The sequence below is a fragment of the Echinops telfairi genome, unplaced genomic scaffold (assembly GCF_000313985.2).
Source record: "Echinops telfairi isolate 266 unplaced genomic scaffold, ASM31398v2 ScPeMD7_20;HRSCAF=75, whole genome shotgun sequence".
Lineage (NCBI taxonomy): Eukaryota > Metazoa > Chordata > Mammalia > Afrosoricida > Tenrecidae > Echinops > Echinops telfairi.
The window spans coordinates 11,437,952-11,459,637 of record NW_022103917.1 but is presented as its reverse complement, the minus strand read 5'-3'; the positions used below and the strand labels follow the sequence as shown (position 1 = coordinate 11,459,637).

The 21,686-nt window shown below is 41.7% G+C and overlaps 1 protein-coding gene and 1 non-coding gene across 2 annotated transcripts in view; one reads left to right on the top strand and one right to left on the bottom strand.

Annotated features, from left to right (window-relative positions):
• GPC3 (glypican 3) overlaps positions 1-21,686 on the bottom strand; it is a 460,111-nt gene that overhangs the window by 19,524 nt on the left and 418,901 nt on the right. The window lies entirely within an intron of this gene.
• LOC115869064 lies at positions 2,033-2,139 on the top strand. Its single transcript, XR_004045971.1, has one exon. It is a non-coding gene; the product is annotated as a U6 spliceosomal RNA (small nuclear RNA).

Below are 21,686 nucleotides of genomic sequence, written 5' to 3'. Positions count from 1 at the left end.
TTTCCTGTCTCCAGTTAGTCTCTTCTCTTCTGTCTAGTTGCTGTTACACTAACCATTTTTTCCCATCTCTATTCTAATCCTTTCCACAGTCATAGGCAGAGGGCAAGATCAGCATCCTCTTATGGGTTTTGTATTTTTCGAGTAACCACCACACCTCTCCCCTGGTCCAAAATATTTCCATCGCCCTAAAATAAAACCTCATACCTACCAAGCAGTCACTCCCCATCCTCCTGGGCCTCCAGTCCCTGGGAACCTCTAGACTATTTTCTGTTTTTATGGATTTATCCAACTGGAATTCAGGCAAGCTGGATATTTAACATAAATGGGCTCATACAATGTGTGACCATTTTGTGCCTGGTTTCTTTCATTCAGCATGTTTTCAAGAACCATCTATGTCATGTCAGGACTTCATTTCTCTTTATGACTGAATAATATTCCATTGTATGGCTAGCTCACATTTTGAGTATCCATTGATCTGTTGGTGGATACTTGAGATGCTTCCCCCTTTTGACTCTTATGTATACGTATATTTGAGTACTAGCTTTCAATTCTTTGGAATAGACTAATATACCTAGGAGGGTGGGTTCTTCCCCACCGTGATTTAATCCCTAACCTGTGTTCCATTCCCTTCCTCCCTTACTTTTTACTGGTCAGCACCACTTCAGATCCCTTCATTTGTCCCTCCACCTTCACAGACTTCCTCCTTTGACACTGCCTGACCCCTCACCTGTCCACATGCTCTTTCTTAGTTCCCCTCTCTATTTCTTTTAGATTTTTCTTATCTTATAGCCAGGACTTGCTACTTATGGCCTTATAATTCTAAGAGGAAATTAATTTGGACATGAAAGATATAAAGAACTTTCTAATAATTAGATCAATCTGAAAATTGGACTTGAAAAAATAAAGAACTTTCTGATAATGAGGACAACTGCAAATTGTATAGGCTTTCCCAAGGCAGTGTGATCTATCTCTGGGAGTCAGAGAGGTTTTGTACAACCATTAAATAATGGTATTGTTATTGGATGGCATCAATTCAGTGCTAACTCATAGTGACCCCATGTAACTGAGTGGAACTGCCCCACAGGGATCTTCTTGGCTGTAATCTTTACCAAAGTGGAACCTTTAGTTCTTTCCTACCACTATCCTCTTAACTATTGTAACACCAAGAATTTAACCATGGGATGAGAAGGTGAACGTAGATCGCTTCTGATAACTCATCTAATTCTGAGATTCTCACACTTCATTCAGTCCTTAGCGATCTCATGGCTAGGGTGAAGGGCCAACAGTTCAGGCAACAGAAACACTGTCTGGAGAGGATCCTCAGAGACAGATTTAGAAACTCACTCAAAGAAAGAGATCAGAGTCTTTGGGAGACTTAGACTAGATTACAGAGGAAGGCTTGATGTTTTCTAAGGAATATCAACCAAGACATAATTTTAGAGGAGTAACTTCTCATCTGCCATGAGTGAAGAAAGGCCACAACCTTGCTTGCTGAAAGTGAGGAGGACTTGAGGCACTTGCTGAGGCGGATCAAGGATTGCAGCCTTCAATTTGGATTATAACTTAATATAAAGAAGAGTAAAACCTCACAACTGGACCAGTAGGTAGCATCATGATAAATGGAGAAAATATTGAAGTTGTCTAAGATTTCATCTTCCTGGGATCCACAATCAAAGTTTATGGAAGATATCAAATGAAGTATTGCTGCACAAGGCCTCTTTAAAGTGTTGAAAAGCAGAGGTGTTACTTTGAGGACTAAGGTGTACGTGAACCAAGCCATGATATTTTCAATTACATCACATACATGTGACAGTTGGACATGGAATAAGGAAGACTGAAGAAGAACTGATGCATTTGAACTATGATGCTGGAGAAAACTATTGAAAGTTCCAAGGATGGCTAAAAGAACAAACACACCTGTCTTGGAGGGAGTACAGCCAGAATGCTCCTCAGAGGCAAGGATGGCAAGACTTCACCTCAGGTACTTTGGGCATGTTGTCAGGAGAGACTAGTCTCTGGAAAAGGGCATCATGTGCTCGCTTTGGCAGCACATCTACTAAAATTGGAACGATACAGAGAACATTAGCATGGCCCCTGCACAAGGTTGACACGCAAATTCGTGAAGTGGTCCATATTTTAAGAAAAAGAAAAGGACATCATGCTTAGTAAAGAAAGGGGATAGAGGACAGGGGAAAGGCCCATAACAAGTTGAATTGACACAGTGGATCCAACAATGGGTTCAAACATAAGAACAATTATGAAGACAGCCTAGGACCAGGTAGTATTGCCTTCTGTCGCTATTAACCAGAGCTGACTAGGGTCCTGCTAACAAGCACCACCATAGGAAGCAATTAGCCATAACTTGCAGGTGACAGACAGCTTGCTCAAAGCAACCACACAATGGTATAGTGCAGGATCCAGAGAAAGACAAGGAGAACCATCAGTTGGCAAAAGTTCATTTTGGGAGCATGATTAAGACAAAAATTGGAATAACTCAATAGGAAGGTAACTGAGGAGAAAAAGTTGGATGTGCCTCAGACAAAGAGTTCTGTGGGCCTTAGAACAAAGTAGGTAAGTGCCAAATGGCACAAACCCATAGCTATAAAGATATAAAAGGGAAATATTAAAATTCCACTACCAAGGGTAGTCGCCCGGAAGCTAATGACCCAAGAGGAAAAGACGCAGTTGGCAACATCTGAAACACTAAGGAAGTAGGGCCAATGGCAGCCCTTGTTTCTTCTAACTGATGACTAAAAAGGGACATTTCTCATCATGTTTTTTCCTTCCTACAGAGTACATCAAGTTAACCAGGTTAAACACTTCTTATTGGCCAATTTGTATTGGGAAGAAATAGGCCTGGAGACTTTATAAGGCAAGCTATAATCAAGGTATCATGTGAAAAGCATCCAAGAGGTATTAGATTGAAAAGATTTCAGAGCGAACAAATCTTGCAGGAAAAATTTTAAAAGCCATGTCTAAATATATTAAAATGCAACAGACAACAACAAGCCCCAGATAATAACTGGGGCTTTACAACCCGAGACCTTGAATGTCTCCTGGAAATATATGCCAACACAGAACAATACATACAGCATTTATGGTGAAATTACCCAAAGGAAGACCAAGCATACTCAAAAGGAAGCCCCCTGCCATTCAGTGGATTCTGAGTCATAGCAATACTATAGGCTAGGATAGAATTGCCCTAGAGGGTTTGGGGCGTGGTAATCTTGAGGGGTGCAAACTGCCACAACTTTCTCCTTCAAAATAGCTGAGTGGTTCAAAACCCTGACTTATCAGTTAGTGATTGCGCATTTAACCACATATGAGCACAAAGAAAAACAAAACACGAAATGCGACTTTCGGTCTTCTCCCTGTCAAACTCGCCAGAGGTATATGTATTTTCTCTGTATCTGCCTACATGGACTCATATCTTGGAGATCTTTGCATGTTAACGTGAGGGGGCTTAAGCGATCCTGCAAAAATGGAATAAAAAGAGAATGGAATCATCCACAATGTTTTCAAAGCCTCCCATGTGCGTACAACTGCCTCATTTGTTTGATTCATTGCAATCATTCTATAGCCTGACTATAACCCAATCAACACTTCCCCCTGCCCTCGCAAATGGACTTTTTGGTTGTTTCCAACTTCCCTCTAGTAGAAATAATGCTGCAATGGACACCCTTAAACACATTCTTTCGGGTACATGGGGCTTCCTTCACAAGTTGGAAATAGAAATACTGTATGACCCAGCCCCCCTACTGTTAGGGATATATTCTAGAGAAATAAGAGCTGAGAGCCACTTTGTGTTATTTGTGCCAGTAAGAAGCTCCTTGCTCAGCCTGCAAATCCACAACGGCAGAGCAGCAAGCAACAATGCGAGAGGAAAATCCAAATGAGCAAGTTGTCCTGGGTATGTAATGTCACCTGAGTAAGCAACTTACTAAAGGGATTATGAGGGTATAAGATGGGCCCCTCCCCCCAACCACAGATTGATTTCTTCAATCCATTTGCCCCCCATCCATTTTCCCTCTGCCATGTGGAATGCTGGTCGGATGGCCATGTGTGGTTGTCGTTTCCATTTGTGTGCCAAAAAGTGTAGAGGAAGTAAGCTGAGCTTCACCAGTCACTATAATTTCTTCACAAATAGCAGAAGTATTAACAGAAGGCTATAGAGACAGATTACAGCTTAGTTCACCCAGGGGAGAAATCTGAAGCCCCCTTTTGACTCATAACAAGGTAAGTAATCCCCAAATCTTTTTTTCCTCGGTATTAAGCCTAAGACCAAGTTCTGGAGGCCTGTTTTCAACATTTTTTTTTTTTAGAGGAGGGGAGGGTCCCGCCTTTCTCATGCCCAGCCAGCCAGCCACCACTCCGCCTTTAGAGGATGCAGAATTCTGAATTACAAACGGAGACAGCATTCCTCGCCTCCCTCTCTCTCCAAATGCCTTCTTTATCTCACAGTTTTTGGGTTTCCCTCTTTACTTACAGCTTTCTAGAAGGACCCTGGTGGTGTAGTGGTTAAGTGTTGGGCTGAAATCGGCAAGGTCAGTAGTTCAAAACCCCCAGTTAGTCTGGGGGAGAAAGACAGAGCTTTCTACTCATATCAAGTTACTCTCTTGGAAACTCAAAGGGGGTCGTTCCACAGGATTGGTGTAAGTAGGCATTGACTTGATGGCAATGAGGTTTTGTTAGCCCTTGCCGGTTCCAGAGTACCTTTGGGGAGGAAAAAAATTGTGGCAAATTCTAGAACCTTCTCTTATTCACCCTTACAAGATTCCTTCGAAAATAGGTTGGTTTAAGTGCACTACCACAAAGAATGCCTCGGAGAGGAGTGGGCATGGTGGCCCCTGGAGAAGAGGGAGGCTTCTAGTGTGCATGGCTAGTACCTTGGGGGCTTAGCGGGAGAGTTTTCAGCAGACTGAATCAGTCAGTGCTAGCAATTAACCAGCAGTTCGCACAAGTTGGCAAGAAACATCCGTTGCCGCCGAGAATGAAGGACAAGTCTGTACATAAAAACTCCTGTGTGTCAAATTTGAGAAAAGCACACCATTGATTTCTTCTATAACCAAGGATAATAATGGCTCTGATGGTATTAGACGTGTTGATTTCCTGCAGAATGAGTAAAATCAAATGGCACGTTTCAGGGCAACATGACAGTTTGAAGACTCTTAGTGCCCACGGATGTGCAGACATTAACCATAGCAGGGCCTGCTGAAAGTAGTAACATTTATAAGGAGAAATTGATTGGCTGCGACAAAATGCACTGCACACACTCTTCAGTGGGTTATTAAGGATGCAATAACGGATGGTAAACTGGAAGAATTTGAAAGACAAAGATGAAAACTTGTTTGAATCTGTTGTAGTCCATCATTATCTACCAAAGTTGCAGAAAATAATGTAAGGAAACCGGTACTGGATTGCCCAAGATGGAACATTAAGAGTGGCTCTCAGAGGAAAGTAAGTGGATTACTAATTACCTGGGGGCATGGGAGGGGAGACTGTGGGGAAATGGGGAGTCAAAAGCAATGGATACAACAAGGAAGAAAAATGTTATAACACTGATGATGGTGATGATTACATAATCCTTCTTAATATGACCGAATAACTGAATTGTTTGATATGTCCGTTATATCTTAATAAAACTATTTAAAAAACCAAAACAGTATATACATGTTAGGAACCTTACTAGGCTGTATTTGCAGAGAATGATATGCAATATTATTTTTCTAATGACAGATGGGCAGATGTGACTTTACTTTTGAAAACATTAAAGCCTTTAAAGAAAGTTACAGACAGTTTGCAAAGTGACCGATTAACCATGAGTATTGTTTTTGGTATGTGGGTAGAAACTATGGTGCAAGAATACACTCTTAATAATATATTTAAGGAGTCCTGGTGGTGCAGTGATTAAGCGCTTACTTGTGAACCAAAAGGTCAGATGTTCAAACTCACTAGCTACTAATGCCCCAGCTATTCAGGTCAGTGTTGAGAGAACTTTCTCAGGTTTGCATGGGACAACAAGGAAAGCTTGACTAAAAAATATTACAGGATATTCTTTTAATTAGGTGCGATTCTGATTTATTGTAATGGCATTTTCTTAACAAAATATATGAATCAAATCTATATCTGTCAGAAAAGATTTCCTTTATTGAATGTTATGGTGTTTCTTTGGATTAGAACTAGGATACATATGAAAATATTAAATATTTGATTGTGCATTGCCTTTGTGATTGATGTATTAGGTATGATAGCATACTTTATATTTTGTGAAAAAAATTCTTAGCATTGGTAAGTGTTAGTAGTGAAATGTTGCCTACATCCAAATTCAGTTCATTTTCAGTTGATTCTATAGTGTTAAATTGAAACTTTTCTATTAAAAAGGTATTACACTTTTCCACTTAATATTTCTTTTTAAAAAAATTATTTTATTATTATTGGGGGCTCGTACAACTCTTATCATAATCATATTCCCTTACAGAAGGGTCATGGGGAGGAGACGAGCCAGTCAGGGTGCAGTATAGCAACGATGAAACATATACTTGATATTTTTACAGTATGTTAACAGTGTTTTTTATCATGGTACTACTTTTAAAGTGACTCATTGTTCCATCAGATTAAAAAATAGTATTAAAATAATATCTTTTAAAATGTGCTTTTATTTGTATTGGAATGTTTTCAGGCAGTGATTGAAATTGAACATCACCTGTCACTTTAGAGTTAATCAGGAATAAATGCGTAGAGAGAAATTCTAACCTATACATAGACCAAGAGGCAGTCATTTGCATAGTACAAGGGGAAAGTACAAGGTTTAATAACAGGGAAGGTGTGCATCAAGGTTGTTTCCTTTCACCATACTTATTCAATCTGTATATTCAAACACACACACAAACAAAAAACAACCCTCAATGCCATTCAGTCAATTCTGACTCACAGTGACCCTCTAGGGTGGATACTGAGAAGATAATCAAAGAAACTGGCACTATGAAACAGAATGCAGCATCAAGATCGGAAGAAGGTTTATCAAAATATCTCTAACATGCAGATAACAAACACAACCTTGCTTGCTGAAAGCCAAAACTTGAAACACTTACTGAGGAAACACCCACAAGGTGGGATGCACCTCAACATCCAGAGATTCTGATAGACAGAGAAAGCATTGACCTTGTCAATTTCTCAGTAAAGTGAAAGCCACAATGGATGCTTGTGGAAGCAGCAGTTAAGAAATCACACGACATATTGATTGACTAAATCTACTGTCCAAGTCCTCTTTAGAGTGTCCAAGTGCAAAGATGTCACTTTGAGGGAAAAGGTGTGCCTGAGCCGAGGTAGAGTATTTTCAATCCCCTCCGGTACATGTGAAAGCTAGACCATGAATAAGACCACAGAAAGGACCGATGCCTTAGAACTACACTAGGGACTCCCAGAAGAATGAACACACCTGTCTTGGAAGAAGTACTATTTCGGACATGTCATCAGGAGGAAGCAGTCCCTGGAAAAGGACATCATATTTGGTGAAACACAGGAACAGCACAAAAGAGGAAGACCCTCGATGAGGTTAGAACAGGTCAGTAATGGTTGAGGAAGCAAAACTGGGGCAGAACCGAAATTTTCAACCAGAATGATAATCAGAATAGGGAAAAAAAGCAAAACAAAACACTCATTTCAAAGCTTTAGTCTTTTAACGCAGAGACTCCTTCAAAGAGTGTGCCTTTTCTCCTGCAGCTTTTCGTCATTAAATTCTCTGTCCATTTATTTGCACATCTTATAAACTAAAAAGCAGATCTATTTCCACTATTATTATGAAATGTGAATGGGTTCCTCTAACAGCCCTAATTATCAAAATGCACACAATTAAAAGGCAGACAGATAATCAAAGAGGTCACAGGAGACGAGATAAAGGGGGACAAAACCTCCTTTCTCACATTCTCCTTCCAAGCTTAAAGGCGTGGGGGGGTGTAGGGGGGAGCGTGAATTAATTTTAACATCACAGGGAATGTCTTACCAAAGAATTAAAGCCACAGCCTACTTTCTGAAGGGTTTCTAATGAGAGCTACTAATGCAAGGCAAGTTGTTGCTGGCTGCCTTAGAGTAGATTCTGACTCATAGAGACCCCTTGTGGCAGAGTAGAGCTGCCGATTCGAGTTTTCGAGGCTGTAATTTTTATGGGAGCAGATCCCCAGGTTTCCTCCACCCTCCGGTACCCCATTGCCACGCTCACCAACTTTCCTTACTACTATCCCCCTAATCGCCTATTTTAAAATATCAGCTCACCTGAACTGAGAAGCACATTGGCATGGCAGTTCTGGGTAGGTTTCAGCCGGTAGACTGGTAAACAGAGTCTTTTGGCTAGAGTTGCTGAAATTAGCAAGGCTAATGTAATGTCACTATTCAAAACAGTGCCAATTTGGAATTTCTTAATGGCCTCAGGAGAGGGAGTCTTTATGCATCCTACAATCTCTGGCCATTCTTACCTAAATTCCTTCTCATCGAGGTTGTGAATGGCCTGTTTTGTAGCCAACACAAACTTTGTCCAGTAAAATAATGTAAGGAGCTCAGAATGAAAAGAGATTAGCTGTTCTTGGCTCCTGTTATTTTAAAGCAGAAATAACTTTGGCTTCTACTGATTCATAGACAAAGCTTGAAATGCAAAGCATGCTCAACTCTAGATTCAGCATGAAAAGAACCTTAAAATATGCCCAAGTGCAAGTAATGGACTTATTAAAGGGAAGAAAAGAGGCACTTTTCACACACTCCCAGGGCTCTTTAGTCCTGTCCTATCAGTAATCTTGCTTAAGAATTTCATTCTATTTACATTTCTTCTCCCTTTAAATATCCTCAGGACTCATGGCATCAAATATTGAAGCTGGTAAGACATTAATTTCTTTATGTTAATTACGGGGAAGGCATGTAGAAGTGTACAAGTGATAAAACTTAGAGCCCCAGCGAGCATTTCAATAGGACTTAAACATCAGTGCTGTGGTTTCCAACAAACAACTGAGCTGAGCATTTATCAACATAGATATTTAGGGAAGCCCCCCAAAAAAAGCATCCTATTTGGAATTTTCCCCCTTTTATCTTTTCCAGAACAAGTACAGTTTCCATTAGGGCACGCAGCATTTGGGTGATGATGAAAATGCTTATAAAATCAACCGCATGGAAACCTTTCAAGCTGTGGTACATAAAGCATTCCGCTCAACAATACATGCCCGCACGTATGTACACAGGGTCTTCTGTTTTAATTGGAAGAGAACTTTAGCGAGAACGAGACAGACAGACGGACAGAGACGGACAGAAAACAGTGCCTGAAGAACTTTGGGGGTATTTTGGAGGATTTATGTGGAATCAAAGAAGTTAATGAGTCCCAAGAATCCTGCCAAGCAGCATTAAGTGGAAGCAGGCAGGCTGGTCCAATTACCCTCACAGGTATTAGGTTCTAGTGCTGATTTTCCCATTGATTTTCCCCAAGATAAAGGACATATTGCTGCATGTGTAGGCCTCAGTCTCCGTAGTCACAAGTAGGGTGGGAATTTGCTATGGGCAGCAGGTTCATTGCAGTTAAAGGTTGTATCTGCAGAGGGAGCATAGGAAATTAAGTATTCTCTGTTCCTAACCTTCACTTGCTTAGGAAAGCAGAAAATCAAAATCCAAACTCACTGCCATCGAGTCCACGCTGACTCATAAGTAAAGTGGAGGGGCAGCGAAAGAAAGGCAGGCCCTCGAGGAGATGGAGTGACACAGTGGCTGCCACCATGGGCTCAAACCTAAGGACAATTGTGAGGATGGTGCGGATTTCCTTCTGTTGCTTGGCTGGTTGCTAGGATTTGGAACTGACTGGAGGGGTCCTTGGGTGGTGCACACCCTTACCTGCTAACCTGCTCAGAAGGGAAGGCTGCCAATCTCTACTGGGAGCAGAGTGCCAAGTATTTCTTCTGAGGAGCCACTGGGTGGCTTCCAACTGCCAACTTCACTCCGACTCCAGGACGCTAATAACTGAAGTCACATGTTTCTAAAATATGGATATGCGGGGTTTGCGGGGGCGGGGAGGAGAAAACAGCCTGTCTGATGCTATGGGTGCAAAACTAAAGGGCTAGTTTGGTGTATTTTTTATCTATTTAAATCAGAAAGTTACTCTAAAGGAATTTTGTCTGAGTAGGTTGAGAAAATTTGAAGACACATTTGTACTTAGCATGAAAAAAAATTCAAAATGATCAGATTTTAATTTCTACTCAGACACAATGATCATTTGTACCAGTCTTTAATATGCTCTGCTTTCTTTTCGATTGGGGTTTTTATGGTTTCCTTGATTATTGTTGTTTGTTTTAGATGTTTTTCTGGATATGAAATACAGGATTAGGTAAATCTATAGAGATAGTAACCGGGTTAATCATTCCTTGGGGGCATTTTCAGGTGAGGTAGGGGGAAATGGAGAGCTAATAACAATGAGTACAAGAATGCATGAATTATATGCCAATAAAACTGTTGGGGGGAAAAACAAATGAGAGAAAATGAAAAATCCCATACAGGCAATAGTTCCATCCCCGATTTTCAACTGCCAGAGCCCAGATATCTGAATGGAAATGAAGGCTACGCTCCTTTATCAGCAGATGAAAACCAACCAACTAACACAGTGGGCACTTTTGAGATCACCAAGTTCGTGCTTTTTCCTTCTGCAGCTCTTCATTTCCTGACAAGGTTTCCCTTATGTTTTCCACCTCCACTGCCAGGACCACTGTCCCGGGCATCAACGAGCATTTCATGCAGCCAAACTCAAACCGACTTCCCATTCATTCCACTGTGTAGAGCCAGAGCATTTCTAAAGATGAGCTGGGAACTCTGGCCAGTTATTTCTCTGGGCTTCATTTCCTGAGCACTTGATTATTAGCTGAAGTTAGCAGTTCAAACACACCTAGAGATCCCTCCGAAGCGGGGTCTGGTGATGAACTTCCGAAAGGCCCCAGCCGAGAAAACCCTATGGAGCAGTTTTACTCTGTACACCTGCGGTCGCCACAAGTCAAAATCCACTCCACAACCACTAACGTTTCCCACGCCAGGCTGCTTTCCAGGAGCAATCGGGAGTGGGCTAGGGAGGTTAGGCCCACTCCAAATTATGAATTTATAACCTATCACAGGAGGTATAGGAGCCCTGGTGGCATAGTGGTTGCGAGTTGAACTGCTAACTACAGGGTCAGCAGTTCAATACCACCAGTCTTGGAAATTCACAAGAGCAGTTCTACCCTGTCCTATAGGGTCACCATGAGTCAGAATCGGTTCAATAGCAGTGAGTTTGGTTTTTGGTTAGAGGAGGTAAGGAATTCAAGAGCTTAAAAGGGTCTGAGATTCAGGTCCACTCTATAGCAACCTGCCACTATGGGTCCATTATCAACCCTGACACTTGCTCCCAGGCCACAATCCTTTTCGAAGAGATGAATCCAGAGGAGTGAATGCGATCCCCACCGACCAAGAGCCCTAGTCACCCCAGAATTATGATGCTTCTACTAAAACAAAACAAACAAAAGAAAAAAACCCTGGAGTCAATTCTGACTCATGGTGAGTTCATGCCTTACACAGCAGAAGTGAGCTCCATAGAGTTAGTAAGGGTGGATTTTTCTGAAGGCGGTTATCAGGCCTTTCTTCTGATGCACCTCTAGGTGCGTAGGCGAGTGTAAACTGTGCATACCACCCAGGGACCTGCTATGCTTCTAGATAGAACAATGTTTCTTTGTTTCCTCCTTCTCCACTGCAGGACGTTCCTTCCCCTCTGGGGAGATCTGTTTGTTAGCTGCATGCTGTCTTGGAGTTGACCAGGGGAGCCGGTCTGAGCTGGCATGGCAGTCTGTGCCCGATTCTCTGAGCATGTCCCTCTCCCTCATGAAACTGGACCAGTGTGAGGATAAAAATATCTCCAACCTCATTTCTGCACTGGCCCCAAGCCAGTGGGTGATGACAAGTAAGTCAGTGCCCAAATTATGTACACTCCAGGAATGCCAAATGGACCCGAGAGGGAGGTAGCATGGTGCAGTGGTCAAAGGTTTGGACTTGGTGCCAGAAAATGGAGCTTTCAATATTGCCCCCCCCCCCCATCTGGATTGCGTTTCAGAGCCACGGTTTCCTCCTCTGTCCACAAGCTTGCTATGAGAACAGATGAACACACTGGGCACAGCATCTGGCACGCAGTGGGTGCTCAGTACCTGCAAGCATTTCATGAGAAGCGGAGTAGGGTGGGGGGAGATTCCTAACTCCCCCTTGGCCCTCAAGATGTGAAAGACCTTTAAAAATCTCTGTGCTTCAATTGTGCATGCCAAATGGACCGAAGCTCCAGGGAACTTTCATTCTTGTAGAGATGTTAATCCCTCTAAAGCAACAATTTACAAATTCTTCTTTCTCTCACGGATTCTTCTGGCAGAGCTAATACAAACATGTTAGTAACACAAACCACAAAAAGAAGGGGAGATGAACAATCAATATAACCACTATGAAAATATCAGGCAGATGCTCTTCTTTCAACTGGTTCAAAGTTGCTAAGTCTTTCTGCTGGTGTCTCCTTTTTAAACAAATATGTTGCTGCAGATGGTCGGTATCCTTTCCATTGCACTGTTGGGTTTCACATGTATGGGAGGTGCTAGGCAAAGATGCAGAAACTGTCACATCTTTCATACCCTGGTATAGCACGGGCAGGAGTCCCTAGTGCTGCAACAATTCACACGCTTGGCTGTTTACTGAAAGGTGGGGGATGCGAGTCTACCCAGCGGCACAGCAGAAAAGGAAAGACAGACAGAAAGAAAGAAGTAAAAATCTTCAGACATTATAAATCCTATGGGACACAGTTCTGCTCAGACACATGGGGTTGACACAAGTTGTAGCACGGCCAAGCTTCTGCAACAAACCCACTCTCAGATCTTGTCTCCCGACCCTGACAAGAGCCCTGCAGGAAGGACTGAAAGTATAGTCTGAGAATACTTGTCACATCTTTGCTCAAAAGCCACACCTGCCTCATCATTTTCACACACCGAGATCCAAACTCTTTGATTCTTTTGTGTCTTTCTTACCTATAGAACTCTCACCTCCATGCTCACGGACATTGAGTCGAGTCCGACTTGCAGCACCCCTACAGGACAGGGTCAAACTGCCCCTGGGAGTTTCCAAGACTGTAAGGAGGAGAAAGCCTAATTTTTCTCCTGTGGAGTGGCTGGTAGTTTTGAACCTCTGACTTTTTGGTTAGCAGCTGAGCTCATAACCCACGAAGTCACCAGGGCCCCTTTAAAAAGGCTATAATGTTTGCCCCAACTAGGTTGTTGAGAGCATTAAATGAGACCACTGATACAAAGATCCTCACCTAAGGCTGGATATTTAGTGGGACTTCCATACACGTTGGTTGATCAAACTTAGAAGAGTGAATGTTTAATTTTTCCAAATTAAGCTGTCAGCCCCAAACTCAATTTTCCATTGAGATTCCTTGTAAGCACTCTGGAGCTTTACACAGAGAGCTTGCCAGACGCCAACATGATCCCTGTGCTGGCCTGGTGAATTCCTCTGCAGACTGCCATCTGTGTGGATGACATGGCATCTTCTAACAAGATGGGCAAGCCATTTGTCTAGAGTGCTCTTACAGATTGGGGGCTAGGGGAGCGTGATGGATTCAGATGGGCAGCTCTGAACATAGCATTCGCCTCCAGCTGGAGGCGCTACTTTGGAGAGGCCCTGTGAGGCTTGTGAGGCAATCTGCTTCCATAAAGATTCCAACCTTGTAAACTGGCTGGGGAAGTTCTCCTCTGTCCTAGACGGTCACTCGAACTCATCGCCTTCGAGTCAGTTCTGACTCACGGTGGCCCTCTAAGGGTGAGTAGAACTGCGGCTTCCTGAGACTGTAACTCTATGGGAGTAGAAAGCCACGTCTTTCTCCCTCTCCTGAGGAGTAGTAGGTGGATTCAAACTGCTGACCTTGTGGTTACCAGGACAACTCATGACCACCACGGCACCAGGGTTCTTCCAGAGGGTCAATCTGAGTAACAATTGGATCAGCAGTGATGGGTATGGCGTGAGGTTTAATTTTTTTATGGGAGCAAACCACCAGGTTTTTAAAAAATTCATACTTATATATATTTTTTTATTTAATTATTTTATTAGGGGCTCATACAACTCTTATCACAATCCATACATACATCAATTGTGCAAAGCACATTTGTACATTCATTGCCCTCATCATTCTCAAAACATTTCCTCTCCACTTAAGCCCCCCGCATTAGGTCCTCATTTTTCCCCTCCCTCCCCGTTCCCCTCCCCCATGAGCCCTTGATAATTTATAAATTGTTATTTTGTCATATCTTGCCCTGTCCAACGTCTCCCTTCACCCACTTTTCGGTTGTCCATCCCCCAGGGAGGAGGTCACATAGGTCTCTTCTTTAGCAGAAACCCTGACCTTTTAGTTAGCAGCCACCTACTTAGTTAAGGTACCACCAGGGTTCCCGCTTCTAGGCTAGAGCATGACATTTTGTCATAATGATGGACGAATTAAAAGAAAAAAAAGCCTGGAAGGCAGTCCATATGTTTGTAGTTCCCAAGTGGAGACAAAGAAGATAGAGTAAAATTAAAGAGAGAATCCTTCCCTTCCTCTCCACCACCTTCCAACTGCAGTGACTCTCAAGTAAAAACTGCCTTCAGGGTCAGAGGGCAGAGAGAAGGCTGGTGGGTAGTTCTCTAACATTTCTCTTGCACTGATGGCAGGAGGAAGCCATTAGGAAAGCATGCTTTAAAAGTTTTATTGGCATATGCTTCACATATTATACAATTTAACCACTCAATCATATTAAGATTTGTATAATCATCACCACAACCAATTTCAGAACATTTTCTTCTCATACTCATTGTTGTGAGTTCCCCATTTCCCCTCATTATCCCCTGCCATGCCTCTAGGCAAGTGTCAATGCAGTTACTGTCTCTGCAGATCTACCTATCCTGGATTTCATATACAGAAAATCATATAAAATACAAACAGGAACCAATCAAACAAAACAACAATGCACAAAACAGAAACGTGTCATTCAAAATGGTAGAAAATATCAAAAACCGAAACAACTTGAAAATGGTTCAAAAGGGAGATCAAGAGATAATGTATTACATTTTCCCCTAACTACAGCCAGCATAATTAACTTTACAATGCTCTCTGTCTGACAGCAAGGCTATTCACATCCCTGAACTATGTTCAGAGGGGATTCACCAGAGGCTTAATCCTGAAAATTGGATGTTCACAATTAAAACTCCGATATCATTCCCTCCTCTGGATTTACATTTTATTAGTTACAATCCTTGGATCACACAGGCAGGTATGCTTTGTCCATGTACTTTATAGGAAGGCACTCTTGCCAGGTAAATACTTTTAATTCATTCAGATTTTTATTGAGTGCACACTGTATTCTAGGCAATGGCTTATATGTTGAGTTTTCAAGGTGAAGCCTTGTCTTGCCCATCTCCTAGGGGTGCTTATGGCTGAGGAGGATGTGTATTTAACTATGGCATAGTGCTATATACATCAATTTGTCACCCCCACTAGGCATTTTCTATGGCTCTAATAAAAGAGTAAAAAACAACAACACAAACTAAATGCCCTGAACATTTCAAACTATGGTCAAAATTATGGTTGTGGTCAAATCTTAGACCCACTGAGCAGCATTTGTCCAATTCCCAAGCAGTTTCCACAGCACAGTAAAGAGCGGTTCCTTTTGCCAGTGAAGGACCAAACTCACACCCCCCCTGTGGTTATCAAACTGATGGGCCATGGCAGAACCCTTTTAGTTGGTTGCATTTTTGGCATTGTACCTTCCAAATTCCTGTTTGGTTTTAACCCTGCCTTTGTCTCCTCAAAAGTTTGTCAAAAGCCATTGACTAGTATGTCTCTGGAATGGAATTCTCCCCTCACCACCACCCGCGCTTACCTCCTTGGAGGAGAATTTTTTTTTAAGGAAATCTAGAGATGAAGTTGAAAGTAGACTTAAAATTCAATATATTCCATGTAGCTGCCAAAAAGTGACTGCAGACAGACCTAAATCCAAGGAAGACAATCTAGGGTGCATTTACAACAAGTGTTTTCCTCCTGACTTTACTGGAGGGGTACATTAGAAGAAACCAAAGCAGTTCTCAAATTCTTTACACATAAAACAGTCTATGATCTTTTGAATGCACTAACACCTTGCTGGCACCTTTCAAAGAAATTTTGAGAAAAAAATGAAAGTCATATTTGTATTAGCCTAGGAGAAGCAAGCAAACTACCAAGCCAGTTGAAATTGGTTTGAAGCTTAATAGTACAAAGTAGAGAATGGGTTCAGTCCTTAGCAAAGGATGAGCTCCAGGCCCTCTACCAGAGAATGAATCTCAGAGAATAACCAGAGGATGCAAAGAAGCACTGAGCATCCAATTTGCATCATTCAACTTGAACCCCAATTTAGAAACAGAGCAGGAAGCTGGAATCTTAGAAGGGCGGTGCCCTTTCAGAGGCTACAAGGAAACTACTGGAAGGCATGTGACAGAGGAAATGGATCACTTCCCAGATGAATGGAAAGCATGGTGGCCCTCTCCACCATGTATCCATTACTAACAGGTTAAGTGGGGTCCCTCTTCACCCACCAACATTCATACAGGGCCCACTCTGGCTCAGGCACAATGCTAAGTTGAACAAAACCTGGTCCTTGTCATGAGGGACAGGTGAAACTTATCGAACACCTTTTATGTGGGTTCTGAACGTATATCATCTCATTTAACCCTTGTAAGAGCTCTATGGGATAGGTGTTATTATTTCCATTGGATAAATTTAGGGATGGAGATTTTGCGAAGAATCCTGCCCACAGCCACATAACTTGCACGTGGCTATGCTCTGTCTACTGTTAGGCTGTCTCAAAGGAAGGGGAAAGGAGGGCACAATCACTTCTGGACTGGTTTGAAGGACTTTAGGAAGACTGTATGGAGGAAGAACTATTTCAATGGAAGGTAGAAAGGATCCTTAGGAGTTAGATATGCACCAACAGGGGAGAAGGTAAATGGACCAAGGTACCTAAGTAGTCTGCATAGAAAGAAAGACATAGAGGCAACAGTACCAGCCTCTATGAAGTCAGTTCTGATCATGGCATTCCCATGTATGTCAGTAGAACTGTGCTCCATACAGTTTTCATGACTATGATCTTTCAGAAGCTAGCTTTTCTTCCAAGGCACCTATGAATGGTTTTAGAACCATCAAACTTTAGGTTAGCATCCAACTACTTAACTCTTTGTGCCACCCAAGGACTCCATATCAAGAGGCACAGAGACACAGAATAAGGGAACATGCTCAGAAAGTATTATGGCTATACTGACTGTGTGAGAAGAAACAGGAGAACAGATAGAAAAGGTCAATTTGGATGAAGCTGCAGAACACCATGAATAAATAAATAACAATACACGATTAAGTGGATGAACAAGCCTAACGCAATTGCCTAATGCAGATGAGCTTTCAACCATGGAGCCACAATCCTTTAAAAGCTCCTAGGACCCTGCCCTCATGCCTCCCTTAGCCAAGCCCCAGGAGGGTTTCTGAAACAGTGATGGGCTGCTGGGATAGTAGAGGTGAGGGGGATGGAGTTGTTGACTGATTCAGAAACCATGGCCCCAGGTCCTGGGAGCCGGAGACAAGAGCAGCATTTCTTCATGAGCGAATCCACTACCTCGAGTCCTGATCATTCTCATCACTGTCAATGAGAATTTTAAGTAAAGTTACAACTTCCAATGTCAATAGCCTTGAAGCAACATTCCATAAATTCTTCCCTAACCAGGAAGGTTTTTCTCTTTTTCTGAGCAAAACGAACATTTGGAAATTCAATGTTATATTTCAAACCACTGGGTGCTGAGAGAATGTTGGTATCTATTTTACGCTTAAATCAGAGACACATGTGGCCATAAACACCTATCCTTGGAGTGTCCCTATAGATACAGGATAGCACGCTGCTAGGAGCCATTTCCATATTGCATAATGAGTATTAGCAGATGGAAGTTATTTCTAGATTGCACAAATTTTGGTTATGCTAAAAAACATCAGCTTTAACACATTTGTGTCAAAAAGAACATTTTTAAAACAGAGGTATAAACAAATACAATATGAAATGGGCACATCTGGGGATGACTCATTCTAAGTTGAAGAAAAGAATTTCCTTAAAGGCATCCATTCTCTAAGATCCCAGCAGAATTAGGCTCCTTTGGGTTTGGGCTGCCTTCTTTTCTCAGCATGAGATCCACTGCCTTCCCTAACTTGATTTACTAAAGGAGAATTAGATATACAGTCTAGATGTGAGAGCTTGGTCTTTTGTCCCATGACTAAACGCCTAAAGTGATTCACCATCCCACGTTGGTCCCTGGCCATGGTTATATTGCTGCAGCCAGTGTACCCAAGTTTATTACTCAGAGACAGGATATTCTGTGGCTGGATTTTAAGAGCACTCATATAAGAGCTCAGAAAATCTCACAGGAGAAATGGTTCTTCTGTGTTTTAATCTTACAACTACCTACTGTGAAAGTCTGTGATTTTATTATTGCATAGCTCTATAAACTTATACATCTGTGCATGGCTGAAGTCTCATGAGAATTTGGAAGCATGAAAAGAGATCACGTTTTTTTCTTTCTGTCTTTAAACTCACATCTTGGTTAATCATAATATTTTTATTTCTTTGATGTTTGTTTATATTACCTTATAAATCCACAAGTGAGAATGGTTTCACTGACAAAAGGCAATATTGAACCCCATTCAAGATAGGAAATTAGTTCCAGAACTTTTTTTCCCCCTGAGGTAGGACCAACTTGCAAAAATGGATAATTTAAGCATCTCATTTGACTTCAGCCACTCACACTTTGCTATTGTGCTCCACGTGTCTGCAATAGCTACTTCTTTCAGGTGACAGCCATGAAAATTAAAAGTAGCCTATAGTGTCAGTAACAGGTGAACAAGTCATTATGTTCAGACCTTTACATGCCTACTACCTTCGGTGCTGGCTTATGTCAGTGACCAAGGTCTTCTGGGCTGGGTGGCAGAAAGATCGCGAGTTGTAGGTTACTACAGATAACACCAAAAAGTGCTCAATTCCCTTGTGGCTAGTTAAATGCTGACTCTATGGTTTTAAAGGGCAGGGGAATTGAAATAGCCAGAAGACGATTTCCTGTCAGTCTGTTTTTAATTCTCAAAGCTAAATGGTCATTGTGACTCACATGGCCTCTTCTGAAGGACTTGAAGGAAGCAATTTTGATTGAATCTTGTCTGAAAATATAAAATTGAAGCTAAAAATGTGCTTTATAGTTTCCTATCAACCCTGCAGATAACATGGACCAGTTCACAATCAGAATACATATTCTTTTCAAGTACATATGGAACATTTTCCAGGATAGAACATATGCTAGCTAGGCCGTAAAACAAACCGAAATAAATTTAAAAGGATTAAAATCATGCAAAGTGTGTTCTCTGATCACAACCAACTAATTTAGAAATCAATAACACAAAGAAATTTGGAAAACTACCGGGAGGCAGGGACAGCTGTGCTTAGAGGAAACTTAGAACTGTGAATGTTTACATTCACAAAGAAGAAAGATTTCAAACCAATAACCTTAAGATCTGGGGGTATCAAAAACCAAATAAAACCCAAAGCAAGCAGAAGGAAAGAACTAGTAATAAAAATAGAAAAATGTCCAGAAAGACATACTAAAGAAGAAACAGAAAATCTGAGCACACCGAGCACAACTAAATAAATTGAATTTATATATATATATATATCCTACAGGTAAAAGCCCAGGCTAGATGCCTTCACTGGTGAATTCTATCAAACGTTAAAAGAAAAATTAACACCAGTCCTTTTAATAGTCTTCCAAAGAGTAGGAAAGAGGAAGGAAGAGAAGGAAATATTTCCAACCATTCTATGGGGAAGGTAGTAGGTTTAAAATTGGTCTGTTCTTTATTTAAACACATTTTTTCCTGCCTTTAATTTATTTAGTGGTTTTGTTGGCATATAATTCAGTAGTTCAATCACATTTAGGAAAGCTGTACAATCATCGCCACATTCAGTCTGGTCTCCTTTTTATTGAATACCTTTGGCTTGTCTGTGAAGCTCACTATGAATTTGGTGAGCATGTTTGGGCTAAAGAAAGAGAGGAGAATTTTACTAGCCCAGATTTGTTTCTGTTTTAAAAAAAGTCTAAGATGACCAAACTAATTTAGTCTCACAACCCCTCCATTCTTAGCTCTACTTTGTCGGCTGGGAGAGTCAAGTGTAAGGAGGATTCAAGGATTGGTCAGTAAAACACAGTATGCTCAGAATGCCCTTCGTGCCGTATGTTGGTCATTACCCTTTTCCTGACCCCAATACAGGCACTGCCTCTCAGTCTCAGTTAGTTGCCAACTGAGGGCATCTATGTGATGCCTTCCTATGTGATTGGAGGACCATGTCCATTGGCTGGATCCAAAGAGTCTTTGGTTTGAACACTGGCTCAACCATTTATTAGTTGTGAGATCTTGGACCATTTACTTAATCCTCCTAAGCTTCATCTTCCTCATCTGTAAAATGAAGATACTAACATTACCAATTTTTCATAAGAGTTTTAGAGATTCATTGTACTTAATAAACTTATGACTCATGTAGGCCAATGTCCCATGGGGAAAACAATTAGTGGTAGGTGCCATTTGGATTCTGACGGTTATTATAGTCAAAATACGATTCACTCCCACATTCATTACAAATCTGTATAACATGCAATTCTCTAACATACCAAAAGCCTAAAAAACACCAAGCTTCCTCACAAGGAAGCATTTTAAAATTTAGGGCTGAGCTGAAGGGATAATGAATAATTCTAAGTATATTATTTTAACTGGGGCACTGAGCCCAAGAGCAGCACATGGGGCCTTTAGCCTGGCTGCCTGCTAAGCCTCCCAAACCAAGATTATGCAGGTTTCCAAAGCTACCTTCAGGAAACATTGGTCCAAACCAATTGCTGCCCCAGCAAATGATAGCCTAGGATGTACTCAGGCCAGATGGTCATGGAGCACAAGAATGCACTGTGAATCAATAATTATAGCTCTCAAGTGGAGCACAAAGGAGTGGGTACAGATCTCTCAGGCATGCATAGTGAGTTACGCAAACTCATGTACTCTTCAGTCCCTCCTTTTTGGGCCCAGGCTCAGGCACCCAGAAGTACTAGGATCCATGAAAAAACATGCCAAATGTATAGATAAAAGTAGCCCCTGGACAAGCAGCCATCTAAGTGAGGCATCAGCTAAATCCACACAGAAGGAGCACACCAACCTGTGTGATCCAAGCACTGTACGTAACCAAATCCATATCCAGAGGAGGGAATGGTATTAGAGCTTAAATTCTAAACATCCAGTTTATAGAAGGCTATGGATGACAGTGAAAGCCCCAAACCATTTGCAGTGCCCCACCACGAGGTGGATTAAGCCTCAGCGAATCCCCTATGACTATGGGTCAGGGATGGGAATGACCTGGTTATCAGAAAGAGTGCATTGTAGGGTATGTTACTGAAGTTGTAGTTAGGTTCAAATGAGACACCTTGTCATTTGATCTCTCTATTGATCCAATGTATGTTTGTTTTTAATATTTTATGCTTTCTCTGTGAAAAAGGAAAGACAAATTTTGACATTAACTCAATGGCAATGGGTTCCACTGGCTATA